The sequence below is a fragment of the Orycteropus afer genome, unplaced genomic scaffold (assembly GCF_000298275.1).
Source record: "Orycteropus afer afer isolate SDZICR_OR568_19922 unplaced genomic scaffold, OryAfe1.0 scaffold00233, whole genome shotgun sequence".
In the NCBI taxonomy this organism is placed as follows: domain Eukaryota; kingdom Metazoa; phylum Chordata; class Mammalia; order Tubulidentata; family Orycteropodidae; genus Orycteropus; species Orycteropus afer.
Genome location: NW_006921820.1, coordinates 2135871 through 2143615, shown reverse-complemented (window position 1 = coordinate 2143615; position 7745 = coordinate 2135871).

Below are 7745 nucleotides of genomic sequence, written 5' to 3'. Positions count from 1 at the left end.
CATCTGGAGGGGCAGCTGAAGCCTTGACTTCCAGCTGTGGTGCCTGGTATCAGAGTGGCAAAGATCTCTCCTGTTTCCTCCTGAGTAACTGTGAAGACAGGCTTTGCCACCTGTGACTTATGCCAAGGCAAGTGATTCCACCTTCTGGGTGTCTCTTGGAGCTGCCCAGTTGCCTCCATCATCTCTGCCCCCACCAGTCCCAATGCCTCTCTTCTTGCCTCAATGGTCTTCCTGCCTCCATCCTTGTTCCTTTCTGGCCAGAGTGAGCTTTCAAGTTGCAAATCCCTCCACACCCCTCTCCTGCCCTAAATTCCTCCGTGGCTTCCCATTGAAGGCAATGATTTTAGCTGCAAGGTTGATGGAGGGAAACATGCAAAATTCATGATGCCTAAGGTTCAGAGAAAACAGAATTCTTCCTGGTAAGTATGGCATTATCATAGGGGGCTTAGGATTAGCCTAGGGGCCTATGAGGTCACTGAGCTGGAGCCAGGCCAACAAAAGGCCTCAAGACAAGAAGGGGTGAGATGAAACCATTTCATGCAAATACATTAAAATGCAGCCTTGTGGTAAGTTTGACAAGCAGCCAGGAACAAAGACTCTGTGATACTCCTGTCTCCCACCTCTCCAGCCAGCTGGCTACAGTGACAGTTTTCCTAGGAGCCTGGAGGAAGGGCTGTGGAGAATGAAATCTCAGACCCTGGACCTTAGGGAATTAGGGGAAAAAACCCACATCTGAACTCATTTCTTGCCCTGCTTTTCACCTTTTGGTGGGTGCTCATCACTCAAAAGATAGGATCTGAACTCTTCCTGGCCAGGCGCAATGACTGAACTTCCAGCTTATATCCAAGCCTTTTTTCAAAATAATTATTTTATTGTCATTGACAGTTTACACAGCAGAACACACACCAACCAGTAGTTTCTATACATACAATTCAGTGACATTGATTATATTCTTTGCGTTGTGCAACCATTCTCACTCTTCTTTACTGAGTTGTTCCTCCCTCATTTAAACAAATTCACTGCCCCCTAAATTTCCTATCTAATTGTCTTCAAGTTGCTGTTGTCCATTTGATCCCATGTAGATAGCTCTTAAAAGAGCGCAATACTTAAGGCAGACCTTTATTTTTCTTTTTTTCATGAATTAAGCTGAATTACTGTTTGGTTTTGAGAAGACTTCAGGGGATATTTTTGGTTTAAGATTTAAAGATAATCTCAGGGCAATTGTTTCAGGGGTTTATTCACCCTCCATGGCTCCAGAAAATATGCATTCCAGGAGAATTTGACATTTTGTTCTGCATTTTTCTCCTTTTGATCAAGATTCTTCTATAGAATCTTTGATCAAAATGCTCAGCAATGGTAACCAGCCATCATCCAGGTTTCTGGTCTCATGGCAAAGGAGGCAGTTGTTCACAGAGGCAGTTAGCCACACATTCCATTTCTTCCTCCTATTTCTTACACTTCTTCTTCCTCTGTTGTTCCAGGTAAATAGAGACCATTGTTGTCTTGGACGGCCAAACTACTTCTTTTTCTTTCCTCCTCTCCCTTCTTCTCTCCTCCCCTCTTCTATTCTGTTTTAAGTGGGCCTCAAGTACACAGCATTGGATTAATCACAATCCCTGCTTATGATACACTCATTGTTGGTCCATGCAGGACTACTTTAATTAGCTAATTAATTTTGGGATTTATTTGTTTGTTTACAATAACATAATGAACACCCATGAATTCAAGAACTCAAGCCAAGATACCTTTGTTTTCTTCCCATATCATACCCCTCTGTCTCCTCCTCAGAGCTAATAACTATCCTGAATTGTGTGCTTATCACTTCCTTGCCTTTTAATATATAATTTTATAAGTGTATCAGTCAGGATAAAGTAGGCTATGCTGCAGTTACAAATAACCCCCAAATTTCAGTGACTTCACACAACAAACGTTTATTTCTCACTCGTGCTCCTTGACCAGTGCAGGTCGACAGGGGGTTCTGCTCATTGCAGACACTCAGAAGCCCGGGCTCATGGTGCCACCACCATCTTACAATATTGCCATATCAACATGAAGTTGGGTTTTCCCTGACAGGGGTAGAGAACAAGAGACTGTGTGCCGGCTCTTAGATGTTTCTTCTCAGAAATGACCTCCAAACTTCATGTTTTTATTTTGGCAAGGGCGCTCTGGTGGGGCAGTGGTTAAAGCATTTGGCTGCTAACCAAAAGGTCAGTGGTTTGAACCCACCAGCTGCTCCACGAGAGAAAGATGTGTCCCCTAAGATGTGTCAGTGTCCCTTAAGCATTGTCTATCTTTCTCCTTCCCTGTCACCCACTCCTGGTAACCTCTAATAAACTGTGATCTCTACACACTTGCCTAGTCTAGATATTTCATGTAATTGGGGTTATACAGTATTTGTTCTTTTATGATTGACTTATTTCACTCAGCATGATGCTTTCAAGATTCATCCATGTCATAATATATGATATGCCACGCTTTTGTTGACATTTCTTTGGCCAAAGTTCTCCCCATGACTATCTCTGATTTCAAGAAGGTGTCTACCCAGAGTGAGGGGAGAACCACAAGTCTTATTGAGTGTGAACAATGCTACTACAATCACATATGCATAGATGTATAAACAACATGTTGCTAATTTTAGCTGTTTATGAGCTTCATTAGAAGGGCATTGTGTTGTTTGTGATCTTCTGAGATTTACTTTTTCACTCCCCATTATGTTGCTGGGATTCATCCATTCATTGTCTGTAGCTGCAGTTTGTTCAATTGCACTGCAGTACAGTATTACATTGAATGAGTCTACCCCTCATGTATCCATTTTCCTTTCAGCAGGCATTTGGAGTGTTCCTAATTTTTTTGCCATTATGAGCACTGCTCTGTGAACATGCTCTTCCTTTGATTTCATCACTCCAAACTGCAAATTTTAAGCTACTTGCAATATTCTGTGCAGCTCCTGCTTCAGCCTTCAGGCCTCAGAACACAGGCAGCCTGGCCCCTCAGCAACAGAGGCGACTCCTACATGCCTCTCCCCTTCCGGCAGTCCTTCTCTGAGCCACCAGCCATGGACTAATGAGCAAAGACACACACCTCTCCTGTGTGTGAAACATTTGTTCTCAACGCCCTTGCCTTACAGCAGGGGCAGGGCTTTTGCCCAATTTTACAGTCGTAGACAGCCCGAGTTCTTCCTTCCTTAAGCTTTGACAATGAATTACACACTGTGCTGGGTGCTGGAGGAAACAAAGAATATCTCATTAATTTACACAGCAGACATTTATTTATTTCATGTGCTGAACTCTCTTAAACTGGGACCACAATGATAAAAGACTGCCCTCAAGGAGCGCACAGTCTACTTGAGGAAACAGGGACATAAACAGACAATAACTATATTTGCTTACATGTAAGATATGTACGTATATATGAGTCTCAACATGGTTTTGTAAGCATTTAAAGAGCCAGCTATTTTTAGTTATATATACAGTGAGTGTGATTTTAAGCATATTATGTATTTAAATGCAGCATCTTCTATCCTGAAATGGAATAAGAAGGCAGATCTTGATTGGTGGATTATCATTTTTATAGATCATAAAGTTCCTAAGCTAATACTCATGTTTTAAATTCTTCTCATTGGGGTCATTTAAAAATTCCCCTAGAGAGACAGGCTTTCAGCTGCTCTTTTGATTTTCTCCAAGTCCTTATCTTGATTTTTTTTTTTTTTTTTCTTTTTCCTTTCGGTTGCTGGTGGACCAAAATATCACTGCATCCTCCTGGGAAGTTAATATTAAACTTGACCCTAATGTTATAGCAATGCCTCATGCTTTTGAGCCATGGCTTATGTTGAAACCTAAAATGCTGGGGAAATAACACAAATTCTACTCTGATCAGGGATGTGGCTTGTGGTTTGCTGTTGTTGCTTTAATTAAGAATACCTACAGGAAGTGGCACTGGAGTCTTTGCTATGCTGTCTTGGACTGCTCTGGCCAGCAGGTGTCTTAACCCATTAACCCATTGCTGTTGATTCTGACTCATAGCAACTCTACAGGACAGAGTAGAATTGTCCTATATGGTTTCAAAGGTCATAAGTCTTTATGGAAGCAGACTGCCACATTTTTCTCCTGTGGAGCTGGCTGGTAGGTTTGAACCAGCAGCCTTTTGGTTAGTAGCCAAGTGCTTTAACCACTGTACCACCAGGGCTCCTCAGTGTCATCTTAAAGACCCATAAATTTGGTAAGACAGTGGTGTCAATAGGGTTGGTGTCACCCAGTGAAGTAACTCATGGTCTCACCCTTCCATGGACCCCCTCCTGTACCAGACTATACAGAATCCTTAGTAAATTTTTATATTAATTTTGCTTGTAAATTGTAATTTCTATATATCATGGAATGTAATGGCAATAGTAGTGACATAAACAACTAGCAAAATTAAAATTACACCTTTAGATTACAATAGCAGGTATAGATGAACCACATGATTTGAAGCCTCATTGTAGTTGGGTAATGACAGCTCTGACTAGAAGGAATTCCAAATTAAACCCACTGCCACTGAGTTGATTCTGACTCATAGTGAACCCCATGGGGTTTCCGAGGCAGTAAATCTTTACGGAAGTAGATTGCCCCATCTTCCTTCCGCAGAGTGGCTGGTGGGTTTGAACCAGCAACCTTCTGGCTAGCAGTCAAATGCCTTAGACACTGCATCACCAGAGCTCCTTTTTAAAAGAGGAGAATGAATTAGAAGTTTCAAAAAGTAAATTAGCATAAAGTTTTAGCCTTGTAGGCATATTGATACATGTACCTGGGCTTCCAAAAAAAAATTTTTTTTTTTTTTGGTTATAAGTAACTACAGGGATATTTTTATAAAAAATAATAATTTCTGCTGAAACACTGCACAAAACTTTTATGGACAGTCATTTTGGTGTCCTCCTCTCTGACAGTGTTACTCAGTGCGGTCGGCACACCCTGCCATTGCACCACCTGCACCCTATGCCTCTGTGGTAAAGTGTGTCAGTACAGGTGCCAAATGCAGGCAGCACAGGAGATGGGGGCTCCCAGAGGAGGATGGGTCTAACTCTGCTTGTGTAGGAGACATGGCTGGGGAGAATTCATGGAGAGAATGAAGCTTTATCAGAGTCTTGAAGAACCAGCTAGCTTCAGCCAGGCAGAGAATTCCAGGCAAAGGGAACAGCAGAGGCGTGATAGGACATGGTGTTCACAGGAGGCAGCAAGTCATTTGCAGAGGCTAGGATAGAAGGACATTGCAGGGGATGAGGTAGAGAGGTGACAAGAACCTTGCATGGCACATGATGGCATTTTGACATTTTCCTGGAAGCATTGTCATGCTGGGGTGGATGACAGAAGACCATCTGCTGTTTAGCAGACCCTGTGTGTGGGAGGATGGGGGGGGGGAGGCCCATAGGAAGCATTGGCAATGGGTCAGGGACAGAATAATAACCTTTTGAGGCCTGATGCGGTCTCACCTCTTCCAGGAAGCCTTCCAGGACTCTCTCTGTTTTAGCATCAGCAGCTGAACCATAATTGGTGTTTGAGTACTATGGCCCAAAGCATTCTGGGGACCCCCAGGCCAGCCTTCAGTTTCTCCTCCCTCTGTCTTCTCCATGACACAGTCCAGGCTGTGGCTGAGGCCTCAATGGATGCAGAAATTGGGGCTCAGGGAGAAGGGTCACCCCCAGGCATCCCTAGAAGGCATGACCCTGGAAGTCTTTGCCTTCCCTCTCTTCCCAGCCCTTCAATGTCAGCTGCATCCCACCAGCCAGCTCCCCCACCCCCAACACCCCAGATAACCTTCATTCCCCAGCCCGGGTTGAAGGAGGCAGAACAAGCCTCAGGGGTGTTAATAACAGGGTTATACTCCAGTGGGATGAGACAGAGCTCTCTGGAGTCTCATAGCATTTTTCTAGCCTCGGCCACTTTAGTACCGTATCGTTGAGTGATGAGACTCAGGGGAGCTGTGGTTCCAGAAGCTGCTTTTGCTGCCGGGCCCTGCTTACGACTGATCAAGCTACAGTCAGGGCTGAGCAAATTTGTGCCACTTCCTGCCACCCTGTGTTCTGTTTTCCCCATTGTGTTCCTCTCTCCTCTGCTTCTCAGACTTCCCTTCTGGACAATGGAGATTCATCCCCATCCCATGGGAGTCCTAGGACTGTGAGATGCAGGAGCTGATGCTCACCCTGGAGGCCGCCCACTTGGGTTTTAGACTCAGGACTGCTTCCCTCTCTCTGTGACCTTGAACTTGCCCAAGGATCCCCCTTTCTGCATCTCAGTTTCCTTCTCAGAACAATAAGGGGGTTGAAGTAGTTGTTCTAAGTTTCAGCTCTGACTACTCTGCGACTTCTTACTTTTTACAATTTTAATGCAAATTGTAAAGTGTTTTCTTCCAAGATTGTGACAGTGTGAAGGACTTGGGTGAAGCAGAGGGGGCAAAGCATGTTGACCTCACTTTCCTTCTACTGCACAGGAACCCCAGGCAATGCGGGCACACATTCTTTCTCTTCCTGGGTGGATATATTACTAGCCCCAAGACAGTGGGTTGGTGACTGTCGTCAAGGCTGGCTTAAAGCCCAATACATTATGTGATTTGTTGGGCAATCTGATTCCATCTTGACTCAATAAACACAGAGTAGTCCAGCCAGGGAAAGAGGTGTCAGGGCCTAGCAGTGAACTTCAGAAGCTACCCACCTTACCGGCCTCCCTGCTCTAATTGTGTCCATCTCAGATCGCTGGATGTCTGCCACACTCTAGAAGCTCTCTGGAGAATGACATTTCACAGATGAAGGAATTAACCAATCTGGGGTTCTATAATCACAATATTAGGCCAAGTTGTTCTAGTGAGAAGTTGTCAATGATTTACCTTTCTTCTGAAGTAGGTGGAGATACTAATTAAATAATTCTGGGAGCTTCAGTGGTGCAGTGATTAAGGCATTCAGCTGCTAACCAAAAGGTTGCCAGTTTGAACCCACCAGCTGCTTCATGGGAGAAAGACAATCTGCTGTTGTAAAGATTTATAGCCTTGGAAACCCTGCGGGGCAGTTTTACTCTGTCCTATAGGGTGGCTGGGAGCTCTGGTAGCATAGTGCCTAAGGCACTTGACTGTTAACCAGAAGGTTGGCGGTTCAAACCCACCAGCCACTCCTCGGAAGGAAGGTAGGGCAATCTACTTCCATAGTGATACCACCTCAGAAACCCAAGGAGGGGTCGCTATGAGTCAGGTCTAACTTGACGGCAAACAGCAACAACAACATAGGGTAGCTATGAGTCAGTGGAAGGCCAAAGAGGCCCATTGCAGAACTTTAACAGACAAGCAGCCATGATTAACCAAAACCAAACCCATTGCCATCGAGTCGATTCCAACTCATAGTGACCCCTACTGGGTTTCCAAGGCAGTAAATCTTTATGGAAGCAGATTGCCCAGTCTTGCTTCCATGGAGTGGCCATGATTAAAGCAGACATTAATCATAATGACTAACTTGCTATTTTTCCTTCCATCTCCTTTCTTTTAAGAAAATAGAATAGATGACTTGATGGATGCAGATTTTTTAGATTTTATTTGTTTATTTATTTTTGTTCGTACATTTTTTTGAGTATCCCATGGCCAGTTTCAGCCAAGAACTGCAGTTTATGGGGCAAGATTACTCTGAGAAGAGAAACATCGAGTCTGGAGCAGCTCAGATGAGGAGTAATAAAGACGTACCTGGCAGTCCAAGAGATCTTCAACCCCTTTCCCATCTCCCTATATACTCA